Genomic DNA, 15,172 nt, shown 5'->3' with positions numbered 1-15,172 from the left:
AATTTCCCATGCACCTTCACATTCTTTGCCAGCATTGCAGTATGAAAAGCAGAAAAGGCCTTGGCTCTGTGTAAGCCCTGCTCAGCAATAGCAGAAACGTCTCTGTTTTTCAACTCTGTGTTTGGCACAAATCCAAAACACAGCGCCATACCAGTCACTTTGAAGGAAATTAACTACCCCATACAAAACCAGCAAAGTCATCCAATGTGTTACCAAAAATTACCCACTCCTGTATGTTAAAAGTGTCTGTGCAGGTAGCTCTGAAAGTTTATGAGTCATTTACATGCACATTAAAAACTTACAGAAATGGGGGGAAAAGAAACCGAGCAGAACATTGAGGGAAAATACAATGCTATTTTCCCACAATTACTTTCCCTTCAAGTCCTCTTTCTATCACTGTGGCAATGGAAACATGTAATAAATATTGTTTACCTATAGATCTGGGAATTTCACAAGTTTTGAAAGCATCTATTACAAGGCAAATTCAATTTATGTTAGTTACCCCCGACTTACATTTATTACCATGGTAGAAAATGGTAAGAGGGATAGAAGGAAAAGGGATAAAGTATAAAACAAGAATATGAAAAATTATCATATTAAAGAGCTTGCATTTTCAAAAGATCTAAAAAGTGAACACTTGGCATATTATAATTGCATTTAAAGACTTTTAGTAGCATTTCTCTCTTTTTACCTTTTTGTTGTTGTTGCTATTGTTATTGTAAAAGTTACAATTCAAATCCCTTTCAGTTAGATAGCTTTTAAATGCCCAGTAGAAATGATCCTCAGAAAATGTTGCTTTTCCTAACCTTGGATTATGAACTGGATTATGATGTTGCTGCTAATAGCATTCTTCTTTAAATACGTTGTCTGTACTTCAGTGTAAATCTTCTCTCTGAGACTCTTCCACTTGTCTTCTTACTGAAAATTTAAAGAAACTCTGTGGCAGGAAAGAAACCTTCAAGTTAGGCTAGAAGGTACTTAGTAATCATCAATGGCCTTGATGTCTGAAATGGTAAACCAAATAATCACAGAGTGGTTGAGGTTGAAGGGGCCACTGAAAATTGTGTAGTCCAGCCCACTAACTAACTAACTAACTTGTTCTTTGAGCAGTGGAAGGAAGATATTAAAGCTTTTAATATCTACAGAGGTGGAGGCTCTACAGTCTCACTGGACATCCTATTCTAAAGTCTGACAACCCTCACAATAAAAAGCGAGGATTTTAATAATATAAAAAAAAAAAAAATCCTGGATTTCCAATATCTTAATTTCTGTCCATTACCTCTTGTTTTTTTACTAGATAACACAGACAAGAGTCTGCCTCAAAATTCTTTACTGCCCTACTCCCCTGCTCAAATCACTTACCCATACATATGCATAAGATTCCCCTGAATCTTTTCTTCTCCAGGCTGAACAATTCCAGGTCTATCAGCCTCTACTCAATGACTTAAATTGAAAGAGAGTGTCCCTTTGCTTGACCCTCTCCAACAAATCCATATCTCTCTGATACTGAGGTGCCCAGAGCTGGGTGCACTGTTTAACTGTGGCCTCATCCACAGCAAGGGGGAGGATCACCTAACTGCTGGCAACACTTTTCCTAATGCAGCCCAGGATTCTATTAGCTTTCTAATAGTGCTGCAGGGTCACACTGAAGTCTCCTTTTCAACTTGGTGTCTGCCAGCATCTCAGGTTGGGTTTTTTTTTTGACAAAGCTTCTTTCCAGATGGTCAGCAGGAAGCATTTACTGGTACATGAGTTTATTCCTCCGCAGGAATTTCCCTGGGGAAATATGTGTTTGATTTTGCTGAACTCTGTTAGGTTCCTATCTGTCCAAGTCTCCAGTCCTTTCATCTGAATGGCAGCGCAACCATTGGGAAATATCAGTCACCCCTCCTGGTTTCATGTCATCTGCAAACTTGCTGAGGGTGCATGCCATCCTATTCTTTGGGCCATTAATGAAGCTGTTAAGTACCATGGGACTCACTATTGATCCCTGATGCACTCTGGTAGTTAACTTCTGGGTTTTCTTTGTGTTTGGTTTGCATGGCCTGGTTTGCATGGCCAGGTTTTAGTAGAGGGTTACAGACTGGCTTCTCTGAGAAGTTGCCAGAAGCTTTCCCCCATAAGAGCCAATACCAATCAGTTACAAGCTAGGTCTGCAGACAGTCAAGGCTGAGCTAATCAGAGGTGGTAGTAGCACCTCTGTCATAAGATGTTTAAGAAGGAAGAAGAAGTTATTGCCAAGATTTAAGCATGCTGAGAGAAGAAAGAAGTGAGAATATATGATAGAAGCAACTCAGGGAACAGCAAGGTCAGTGAAGAAGGAGGGGTAAGTGAGGAAGTCAGGGAGCTCCAGGTACTGGAGGTGAGATTCCCACAAGACCTGTTGTGAAGACCATGGTGAGTAAAGCTGTCCCCATGAGGCCTATCGAGGTCAGTGGGGGAGAACTAAGCCAGAGCAGATGGATGCTCTGGGATGGGGCCAGAGCCCCCCTGCAAAAGGGCTGTAAACCTTTTGGAAATGCACACTGGAGTCCCTGTCTTCTGACAGGGACTTATGACCCATAAAGTGAGGAACCCATGCTGAAACAGATTTTCTGGCGGGACTTGTGTCCCTGTAAGGAACCCAGAATTGAGTAGGCTGTTCTTGAAGGACTGCATGCCATAGGAAAGGGAAAGTTGATGAGCTAATGAGGAACTGTAGCCTGTGGGAAAGACTCACATTGGAGGAGTTCATTGAGAATTGTCTCCTGTAGGAGGAATGTCATGCTGGAGCAGGGGAAGGACTCCTGTCCCTGAGCAGTGACAGAAACAATGTGTGATAAACTGACTGCGACCCCACTCTCCATCTCCCTGCACTGCTGGCAAGGAGGAGGTAGAGCCCATGAAAGAGGAAAGGTGTTTTTAAGAGTTTTTTCTTCTCAATGTCCTTCTCTGATTCTAATTGGTAATAAATTAATTTAATATTCCTAATATGAGTCTGTTTTTCCTGTGATGGTAATTGGTGAGTGATTTCTCCCTGCCTCATCTCAACTCCTGAACCCTTTTTTATGTTTCTTCTCCCTTGTCCAGGTGCAGAAGGGAGTGATAAAGCAGATTTGATGGATGCCTGGCATCCAATCACAGTAAACCCACCACACCTCCAACAGGATTTTACAGGATTATTTGTTACAGCCCAAGACCTTCAGGATCACACAAAAGTCAATCTATTGTTATACAGATTTAGCTGAAGCTTTATCATCACTCCTAATGCCACAGTGGTGTTCAGTTTGTCACAGGAAATAAACAGCTAATTTAGAATACTTTGAAACACTGTTAATCATACTTGAAGTTTTTAATTACACACAATAATTTTGTAATGTTTTAAACATAATGTATTTATGGAATAATTAATTTATTTGTATGCAAGTAAATGTAATCATATTAATGCTATAAAGACAAATTAAAGCACCATATTTCTTCATTATATAAGTATCCAATCCCAGAATTAGAATACCCCCAAATGTAATTAGAAATAAATGCCGTGTTTTTTAAAAGGTGTATTATCATCACTAGCACATAATCTTGCCAAGTTATTATCATAGTCCCTAATTCTGAGTAAACACATCATAAAATTCTGAGGGGACTAAGGGAAGAAAAAGATTAGAGAAAGCAGCTCTAGAGGAGCCGTTTCATGTACTTCAATAGAACTTGCAACATACTCAGATATGAGACAATCAGAAAACAGGAAGAACTTTTTTCTCTTCACAGATATGGGGAGCCATAAGTTTAGGTGCAAGTTCTGTGTGAGTGTCTCACAGGACACACAGCTATGTGTCACTTGATGGGGAAAGTGATAGTTCTCCCTCAGCTGGTCCTCACACAGGTAGTAAAGAAAAAAGGTTGAAACTTTATGCTGCACAACAGTAAATTCTGTCTTATGTCTGTGTAGGGTTTTACTCCTTACTACACATCCCTTCCAGGAGATAAAGCACATTAGCTATCATTGAAGTTATATGTGAACCAAGTCTGTCTAGATTGCATGAGTCTGACATTTGACTCAGAATGCATGCCTTAACTACCCAGCTTACTGCCCTGATTCCTTGTCCAGAAAAAAATCTTTGCCTTTGCATTAAGATTTTAAAAATTCTGTCCACTGCAGTCACAAACTCCTCTATCTACTGTGTGAATCAATCCTTAGGATTTCCTACTGCCATGCAGACAAACCTGTGAGTTGTTGGGCTTTGCAAATCATGATTAGAAGCATTATCCAAAAGCTGTCGCAATTCAACACTGAGTGGGCAGAATAGAAGAAAAAAGTCGCTGGAAAATGGTATTTGAGAGGAACAGAAACTATAGTTGCTTACCCAATATGGAAAAAGCCCATGAGTGAAACGTACCCACACATCCATTTTATACCTAGTTGAAAAAGTTATCTGACACAAGGTCCAGGCTCTGGGACAGAACCATTCTCATACTGGTGATGTAATAAAGCAGGTACAGGAATACTATATTGAGTGTAACTGGTAGGCTGGCTGGGTTTCTGGTGGCTCCAAGATGCATTCTGTGGAGAAGGCTTCAAACCACTCCAAACCAGTCATAGCTGGCTTTGGCAAGCTCTGACATGCTGTAAGCAATTCATCTTGAACTAAACATGCAGCAAGGAGAGGGAGCCTCCAGTGCCATGATTTGTACCTGCCCCAGAAAGAGCACCTGTTACTGGAGACGTGAAAAACATGGGAGAACATGGAAAAAAAACACCTCCAGAGAACTTGAGGGACACTCACAGAGTACATTCACCACTTTCTTCCCCTGAAACCACATCGTCCAGAGACGCTGTGAGAGGAAGAGAATAGAAATTTAGCCCCACCCACATGGCTCTAGGCTCTACTGCCTCTCTCTACAACTGAACCCACCTAACACATCCAGTGCTGCAGCAGTGAACCAGCAGTGAACCAAACGGGAATCAGACAAATTCTGGAGAGAGACATGTTTTCCTTTTCCCATTCTAAGGTAACCTTGCTTAATCTTCCTCTTAAGTAAAGTAACCTGAAATCTGTTGTTGCTTCCAATGAGAGATCTCTAAGGGTCATATCCAACCTAAATCTTTCTATGGTTATAGAGGTTTGTTGCTTTGTTGTTGTTTTTTTAGCTCACATTCAACAATGTTTATATGGTATTTATATAAGTAGTCATGTAATTGAGGCTACATTCATAAAAAGATTCAAGTACTGATCTGTAGCCCATGGTTCATCTCTCCTTAGCTCTCCCTTCTGTGGTCACTTGAACCAGAAATCAAGTTCTCTGCAAGAAAGGTAGCCATCTGCTGACAATGCCTCTAACATACAAAGTATTTGTATCCAAAGGAAGGAGCTGAACCAAAAATCTCTAAACTGAGCATAAAGTAATCTTGTGAGTGTTCTCACTGGGAAATCATCTGTACAAGAAAAAACCTCCTGATGCTTCAGTGCAATATTTCCAAATTACATCAGTTTTCTCAGGCATGATGTCCACTAGTACACCACCGTGCTCAACTTAAAGCCTGTCTGCTATTTAAGGCCAGAGATATAAACATTTAGAGTTTATTTGGCAAAAGAATGAAAATGTTAATTTGTCTGTCTCAGGCGCTAGCTACACATGTCCTTGCTTTACTGCCTGAAATACTCTTTTGAGACTTTGGAACCATGACTAGAAAACTTTCTTTGTTAGCCCTACTGTTTCTACACTAACAAGTATTCTGTATTTTATTACATCTTGTTGTTAACTCACTTTCTGAGTGACCGAGAAATATTTTCCAAAGACCTGGCCTCAAGGTCATGTGTCAAGTACTCACTTCTGTCAGCCTAGACCCAAAAAAAGCAGACTGGTGACATTCATACAATGAGTTCTCATCCCTGATTTCCTAAATGCACACCAGGTAGTCTCAATGTGTTGATTTTATTCTGGTGTGTTTTTTGGTTTCAAGATATTGAAATATTTTTGCATACCACAAAGACAGTGTTTTTATCATATGATAGATCAACTTTTTTATAGATATTGAAATGCAATATAAATGCATGTACAAGTGTCAAAGAGTACAAAGCTCACAAGGCTGACATTCAATCTATACAATTAAAGAAGAACACTGGGTCATCTAAGTATTGTTCTTGGCAGTAATTGTGCATACTTGTTGGCTTTGAAATTGCATAAAAGAGAAACAGAGAAAAGTAGTGTGGTAGATTGCTGTCCAGGATGACAGTAGTCAAGTTTGCTCTGTAATATTTTTTTTAGTAGCACAGATACACTGAAATATTTTCCTCAAAATTCAAGTTAAAGCAAGATCTTTGAAGGAAATAAAGGATTTGTTAGCATATTCTGAAAGTATTTCATACCAATTATTTTCAGAAATGTTATTTTACTAGTTAATCTAGATGTAAAAAAATGAAAGTCTGTCACTTTTATATTATTTTAATATTCATTATATAAGAGTCCATTTTCTATTAATATCCCCCAGTATTCTATGGTTAAAAGTGTTAATCCAACCTTTGAAATACTAAAATAAGAAACTTGTTTTCTGTGATATTCAATACCTGTGATATTCAATCTGTGATATTCAAGTAAAGCAGACATCTACAGATACGCATTATATATTGCAGCACTAATTTATGAGGTTTCAGGGATATGAAGTACCAACATCCATGCCTCAGCACTTCTGCTAGACCTCTCCACTAAACCCAGCAGACTGCTAGATGCTTGTTTTTATCCATTACTTGCTGATATTTGGCCAACAACAAAAATTACTCTCTTTCTAAACTCTTCACTCCTCTTGCAAAATCTCCCTAAGTGCATGGTTCTTTACTCATATTACTTTGTTCCTTCTCTTGAAGTATCTTATTCCATTCATGGAGGTTTTTGTGCTCTTCTTGGAGAGCTTTCTCCTAACCTCCTAAGGGCTCTTTCTTATTTGAAGGGGCATATTCCCTTCTTGCAGAGCAAATTTCTCCTCACTGAGAGATTTGTTTTTTTCTTCACAAGAAGCTTTTCCTTCTACCTGAATGGCTTTGTTGTCCTCTTGGAGAACTTTAAGCTGGTTCATGAAGAGCTTTAAGCTGGCTCTTGAAGAGCTTTAAGCTGGTTCTTGAAGGCTTTGTGTTTTTCTCATAAAGCCAAAATCTCATCCTGAAGGGCTTTTCCCTTCAATGTAAATGCTCATTCTTATCTTTTGAGCGCCTTAATCTCTTCTCTGAGGGCTTTATTTTGTTGGCAAGCCTTTTGCTGTTTCTCAAGGTTCTTTGTTTCCTCTGAAGAATCCCTATGCTTCTCTTGAAGGATTTTATTCTATTCCCAAAGGACTATGTTCTGTCTGAGGACACTTTGATTCTCCTGATAGTAGGCTTTGTTCTCAATATGAAAACTTTGTTCTTTTGCTGAAGATTTTGATTCTTTTCTTGAAAGACTGTATTCTCCTTACAGTTTGTTTAAATCATGCCACATGACAGGAGGTGACAAGTAGGAGTAGGAGCAGCACCGATTGCTGATTTCCTCAAAGAATATTTATCCGTTGAGTCAGACACCTTTTCACTTAGCTGCACCACTGAAGGTCTGTGCTATGGTCCAGGCGATTCCACCTTCCATAAACAGTAGTCATGAAACAGAGAATAGAGGTTAAGTGTCCATCAATAACAAATAAGTAAATAAATAGATAAAGAACTAAATCTGAAATAAAAATAACAGTAAATCAATACTGACATTTGACAAGAACTTATTTTTGCATGTGGTGAAGAATGTTCAACAGATTAAATTTCACAAGGCTAACTTGATAATACTATTTCCTCTTAGAGTCCTTTTAGAGTCTAAAAACTTTGTCAATCTTTCCCATTATATAACTTGATTGATAATAACTGAAGCATGGCAGCATGAAACACTTTTTATTGTTGTTTAGTCCTTATCCTACATTGCTGCAACAAAGTTATATTGTTTGAATTGGAGCAAATGCACAGACTAAGTACGATTTTTATAAGTTTAATTTCTATATAAAGGACAATATTATAAAATCAATCATATTTTGGATATATGCCTGGTGTTTGCTCAGAAACACTGAACAATTTGCAAACATGCCGCTCAATCATATAATTTATACATATGGCTAAATACATACACATATTCCAGTTGTTCAGAGAAACTACCTTATGTCTGTGGAGTACCCAGCAGAAAAATTATGATAAATTAAGGAAATTGTACAGTAGGTACCGTTGTGTTATCCTTGAATCAGTTTGCCATCTGGCAGCTAAAGGAAGACCTGTTAGTGAGGCTATCCTTACTGATGTAATTTCAAAAGGCATAGCAGCAGTGACACAGCATTAAGAGTCAGTGGTGATAAGATAAATTGTGTCCCTCTGAAGTAAATCATAAGGGTTTGTATGGCTGGGGTTCTCTAGCAAATCAGTCTTAATTTTCATCAATATTTTTTAATATTTTTTCATCCGCTATGTTAATTCAAAACATTATTTTCCATCTGGCTATCTTTTGGCTTTTTTTTTTTTTTTTTTTTTTTTTTTTTTTTTTTTTTTTTTTGCCACTGATATTAATGAGTACCAATAAATATTTTCTGACATAGACTATGAAAATGAGCTTGTACTCCTAGCTACCTGGGCACAAATTTTGGGTGACTATATTTGGAGTTATTTCTAAATTATAAGAAATTCCATAGATGAAATCATGTATGGTCTCTCTATTATTAAAATTAGACTAGGACTAGTATTCATAATTCCAAGTATTTGAGTATATTTAGCAAATGCACATGAAAAGAGAGAATTAAATAATAAAAAAGCATGATGGTAAGGAGTCTGCAATCTTTATTGGTAACATTCTTTTTTTCCAAATCAAACAAGATTCATGTATTTTATGATTTTATTTAAAATCACTTTGCTTTGTTTGAAGAGGGGATGAATAACTTCAGACACATCTTAGATTACAACAGTAACTTGTCTACTTCTTATGAATTTTGGGGGGCAGAGGAATACTGTATTCTGACTAAAGTATAAACCTGTTTCCAATATTTGTTATCCGATCAAAGTGACTGATATGTGAGGTTTTTTTAATCATGCACTATGTGCTCAGGATATTAAAAAAAAAGTCCAGTGAGTTTACAATGAGATTTGGCAATTCTGTTTAAATCACTACACACATCACATCATCTCTTTGTACTGTCTCTCAGCTCTGTTCTGTATGTTAATTAGGTAGGGGACTGAAATATGGCATGTAAAATGTTCAGTAATCCCAGGAGATGAATATATACAATTCCCACTGAAAACTTTACAGGATGATCAGCTCTCTGCATCCTTTTCTCCAGGATATTTGATTCCTCTGCCTGCTCACGCAAATTAAATAGGCAATGCAGATGAGTAATACTGAAACCTATAATATCAAACAAGATCAGTATCTTGGGTTCATACATCTTTCCCAGCCTTTTTACCTCACTTTAACTCTTCAAGAAGTATTTAAATCTTGTTTTTTTTCATGCTTATCACCAAGATATGTCTGAATATTAGAGTTCTGTTAATTTTTTTTCAGCTTCTTTAAAAATATCAGAGTGATTAAAAAAAAGTAGTTCACTCAAATTGGTTGATTTTGTAGTTGTTTCCCTGTTAAAATGTAACATTTAAAGTAATACTGTTTATTTTGACACATAGGCTCCTTCCTTTTATAATTTAGGAATATAATTAGTATGAAAAAGCTGTCAGTTTAAGCAAGTGATCCAGACTAAGGCCACATTTCCTTCTCAATGTACATAGTAAAAGAAAGGATAATCTGAGGCATGGAAGAGAGGGAATTTTATGAATGTACTCCAGGGCTCGACTAAAACAATGCAGCTAAAATTATACCAATAATTATTTACTTCACTAGAAAGTAATATAAACTTTTCCTAACTCAGGTTCATGATGTCTGCTTGAGTCCTGTCACTGGTCACAACAGTGAAGAGATTGGTACCTGCCCCTGCCCTTCCCATCATGAAGATGTGGAGGACTATGATGAGATCTCCCCTCAGTATCCTCCAGGCTGAACAAGCCAAATGACCTCATCTACCCATAAGGCTTCCTCTCTAAATTCTTCACTATCCTCATGGTCCTCATCTGGATGATCTCCAATAGCACAATATCTTTCTTATATTGTGGCACCGAAAGCTGCACACAATATTCAAGGTGAGACTGTCCCAGTGCAGAGCAGTGCAGAGCAGGACAGACAATCTCTCCCTTGCCTGGCTGGCGCTGCTATTCCTGATCACCCCAGGGCATGGCTAGTCCTCCTGGCTCTAGGGCATCAACCAGCACCCCAGGCCCCTCTCTGCAGTGCTGCCCTCCAGCCTCTCATTCCTCAGTCTATTCACACAAACTGTATTGCCCCGTCAAAGGCGAGGAATCTGCCACTGCCCCTGTGGAACTTCATACAGTTGCTATTTGCCTGTTTCTCTAATTTGTTGAGGTTTCTGTTCCACGCCTCTCTGCCCCTGAGGAAGTTGATCACATTGCTGTTTGGTTATCAAAGTAAACGTAAAATGTAGGAAATGTTAATAGAGAGTTCTAAGACAATTAAAGTGGAGATTAAAAGCCATTTTTATAATATTTCAAATATTGCATCTTACTATTGTAAATATTTTTTGTAGTGAGCTCTGTGATTGAAGGCAGTTGGAGTGTATCATTGTAATGCATGCTGCTAAGGATTATTTCAATGTGACAATGTGTGTAATATCTAATATAACGTGGCAAATAGTGGCCTAGGCAAACTGTGATTCCAGGTTGCCAGTTCTTAATTCAGATTGCTCTGAGCAGAAAGTAAATAATACACTTTTTAAAATAAAGGATTAGTCAAGAAATTTTACATTACAGTGAAATGCAACAATCCAGATTTTTTATGACACCCACTCTGAGTGGCAGTGCAGCCAAACAGCACACACACAGCATCAGTGAAAAATGCAGAAAAAGGATTTGAGTTCCTGCTGTAAACTACACAAAAACTAGCTATAAACCACTCTCACTTAGAATGTTTCTGAATGCCCCCACTGCCCACATTTAGCTCCGCTGCTCAGTGGAAACAACCAGCAGAGCAGATATTATTTTAACTTTCCAGGTGACACTAGCTAACAATTTGATTAAACTCTGACCTCAGAATAGTTAGACTTACAAAAATGTCAAGTACATTCAAAGAAAAACTGCATAGTTCAAAAAATAGGCTTATGAAATCAAAATCACATCCATTTTACAGCTTCTATTACATATGCCAGTTGTTGCTGGATAAACCTAAAAACTCAGACTGGAACCTAAAAACCTGACTGCCATATTTGGCCCATCTGGCACTTTTACCATTCTGACAATTTTATGCTGATGTAGCTTCTTTTTTAGGTCATTCAAACTCATGATTTTCTCTCCTGAGTGGATATGAAATTTATGTTTTTGCTTCCAGGAGACTGAAAACCCGGCCTAAGACAGATCTTTGCTCTACCTGCCGGAGATGAGCAGGGTACCACAGAGACCAAAAGCTGATAGTGCTGTACATCTGTGCATTCAACATTCAGTGGCACTAAGCCACTAGTCTCTTTTCTGCATGACCAACTGACTAATTACTTTACTTGGCCTTTCTGAGTGCCTTCAATTAATGCAATGTGCAGTTGCACACAGTAATGGAGTCACCCATACAGAACAGAATCTGGGCCAGAATTAGGCTCAAAGTCCCAGAAGCACCTGTTACAAACACAGAATGTCCAGATGGTCTGGTCTTTGTGGGGAAGTGTCAAGAATTGACTTATCTGTCTTTCTTACTTTTGGTTTAAGGTCATAAACATGATTCTTTTGAAGCAGAAAGCAAATCATATTTAGGAAAAAAAAAAAAAAAAACAAAACAAAAAAAGAACCAAACCAAACCAAACTAAATGGAAGGAAGGAAGGAAGGAAGGAAGGAAGGAAGGAAGGAAGGAAGGAAGGAAGGAAGGAAGGAAGGAAGAAAGGGAGGAAGGAAGGAAGGGAGGAAGGAAGGGAGGTGAGATCCTTAGGATAAATGCAAACCCACTCCATTTTTAAATCTTAATAACCCAGTCAAGCTCGTTGTTATCATGTTGTGGGCAGGCAAATGGGATTACAATGCAGCCTTCAATATAATTAGATAGATTTATTTAAATACAGCTGCAAACCATAAAAAATGTGAAATACTTAGTGACTATGAATTCCACAGTTTGTAAATTCAAACTTAAATCTCTTATCATCTATTTTGCTTCTGTTTTGTGTAGAAACACTAGAAAATACTGCCCTTCTGTCTCTCTTTCGCTCTCTTTTTTTTTTAAGAATATCAGTTATTTGTGTTTATAGCAGTGAGGATTGTTCCTGAATATTAATTCACTTTCTAACAGCATACTGCTTCATTCATGAGTGTCTTTTCTCCATTGGCAATAACCATGGAATTTGCATTCCATGCCCTCTGAGCTGCTTGAGATGGAGAAAAACATACAGAATTTTGTGTCAGATCCCAAAAGCAATTAGGATGTCTCAAGAAATAACCAGGAACAATGGCAGTCATGGCTTCCTAATAAGATTTTTTTAATGGAACAAATAACAGACAATACTAACAGCAGGATAAGTAATAACAACCTGGTTTATGCATTGCTAAAAGTTCTTATTTCACTGCTTTGTTTCCTTCCTTCCTTCCTTCCTTCCTCGCTTCCTCCCTCCCTCCCTCTGTCCTCTTTCCACCTCTATATCCCACTCAGTGTGAGACTAGTAAGAGAAAGAAAGAAAGAGAAAGACTGAATTGAGGAAGGGAGAGAGGAGGCCATTTCAGTAGAAGGAAAAACTGAACAAAACATATTTTCTGCACACAAATTATTTCACTTGTATCAAATATTGATTATTCTACTTTGTAGGGAGGTCTGTGGATGGCAGGGACAAGGTACTCTGCAGACCTGAGATATTCTAGAAACACATGGTTTTATTGCAAGGGTCGTGGGTAAAGAGGATCTGCTTACAGCCACCAGCCTCGGCTGAAGTGAAGCCCTTTAAGAGAGTGGGAGTGTGAGAGAGAGAGAGAGAGAGAGAGAGAGAGAGAGAGAGAGAGAGAGAGAGGAGGTATTAAGTAAGGGAGGTAAAAAAGCTAAGAGGGGTAAGAGAGGTAAGAAGAGTGCTGGGGCCAGGGTGGTAGGAGAGAGGGAGGTAGAAGAAGCAGAGGGAGAGGGTGGGCGAGAAAAGGGGCGAAGAGGCAAGAGAGCAAGGACCTTGTTACAACACATTATATCTCCTTTTGTGTTGAATATTCTAATTTACAGTGACCAACCGGCGCAAGATACGAAACCCACAAACTTTGCATGCAACCTATGAGAACTACTAAATTACCATATCATCCTATATTCTAAACTCTAAAGACTACTCTTCTTATATACTTTTTCCTTGATGCCTTGGCAGGGTGGAGATGACTGCTTTCTTGTGTCCTTTTGTTTTCTGTCCTTCAACCTACTTCCAGCTAATCACAGTCTTCCTGCCTGCCATGCCTATGTCTCAAAGATGGCCTTCATTTCTATTTCACTCACAGATTTTATATCTCCACTATTTCTTACCAGACAATCATATCCAAAAGCCCTTCCTGTCCCATCTTTCCCAACACTACTTAATATCTGTAAACTTGAAAAGCTTAAAAACATAAATGACATATCCCTGCATGTTCACTTCACACAGAAAAATAAATCATAATTAGCTTTTTGAGTTCCTAAGTCATATTTTAACAAGAGTAGTAATGAATTCATATCAGCCATATGGGAACCATGGCTATTTTTATTATTCATAAGTGCTGAAATAATATTGGCTGTTATAAATATGTAAGAGACATCCAGTATTTTTAATCATAAATTACAGCAACTAACAGCTACCAGCAATAATTATAGATTTTTTTTTTGTATTTGATGCATTATTTTCTTTAGACTTTTGAGAAACTTTAATATATACTGAAGGAAATTTCTGTATTTTCAATGGCTCAAGAGACATATGCCATTTGAAATAAATCTAAATTAATTGATTCACATGACGCTTTAAAATGTGAATGATAAATATTTTACTGTATTTTTGGAGCACTCTTTTTACAGAACAAATATTTGAATTTAAAATGTGAAAAGACCATGGAAGTGGCATGAGGTAAGAATTATCCCAAGGACAGAAAATGCAGTATTTACTCTTACTTGTAAAAAGTAAGCTAAGATGTTATTTTTGTACAACAAATGGAAATACAACATAGGAAAATGTTGTCAGCATTTCAGAAAGGCTGAATCATGCCTCATTTTGCTTCACACTCACTTTATTTGTGTTGAAAACAGATGAAACACTGCATACCCTAAGTTCTAAGAAAGAACAGTGGATCCACAGGGGAAGGCCTGAAGCTGTGGGCACTTACCTGGACATTGTATTTTAAAAGTATATCAGTGCATTCACCTGGTTGTATCTGAGCAGTCAGATGTGGAGTAGAGCTCACCTTACATATGTAAGAGGGCATCATAAGAGAAAAACACTGGGCCAGATCCAACAACCTAACAGAATGATGCTGCTGCAGCTCTGTGTTCCCAGGGGCAACCTGTAGCCAAGCTGAGCATATACAACCAGTAGGCATGCGCATATAGATCACAGATGTTCACGACATATATAATGGAATCAAAGAATGGTTTGGGTTGGAAGGGAGCTTGTAGATGACCTAGTTCCAATCCTTCTGCCAAGGGCAGGGACACTTTCACTAGGCCAGGTAAGCTCAAAGCCCCATCCAACCTGGCCTTGAACACTTCCAAGGATAGAGCATCCACAACTTCTCTGGACAAGCTATTCCAGTGACTCACTACTCTCACAACAAAGAATTTCCTTCTAATATCTACTCTAAACCTACTCTATCTTGGTTTGAATCTATTCTCACTTGGTTCCTGTAAATAGTCCATCTCTGTCGTTGTAGGCTCCCTTCAGTTACTGGAAGGCTGTGATTAGGTCACACCCACATTCTTTTTTCCAGGGTGAAAATTTTTATATATATATATATATATATATATACATACACACAAATGTACTGAACAGCAAACTATTGACATGTTTTTTTACCCCCTTACTCATTTATTTATCCATCATTTTTCCTCCCCAAATTACTTAACTCCATGTTTCCTTCCTTGCATTCCTCCTCAAAACATCCTAAATTAAGTCATGTTCCC

The 15,172-nt window shown here is 38.1% G+C and overlaps 1 pseudogene; it reads right to left on the bottom strand.

Moving 5' to 3' along the window:
* Positions 1-6,794: 6,794 nt before the first annotated feature.
* On the bottom strand, positions 6,795-14,592 carry LOC136373342 (calcium-binding and coiled-coil domain-containing protein 2-like; annotated as a pseudogene).
* Between the last annotated feature and the right edge of the window lie 580 nt (positions 14,593-15,172).

Source organism: Sylvia atricapilla, chromosome 2 (assembly GCF_009819655.1).
Source record: "Sylvia atricapilla isolate bSylAtr1 chromosome 2, bSylAtr1.pri, whole genome shotgun sequence".
In the NCBI taxonomy this organism is placed as follows: Eukaryota; Metazoa; Chordata; class Aves; order Passeriformes; family Sylviidae; genus Sylvia; species Sylvia atricapilla.
This window is presented reverse-complemented; position numbering and strand designations above follow the sequence as displayed.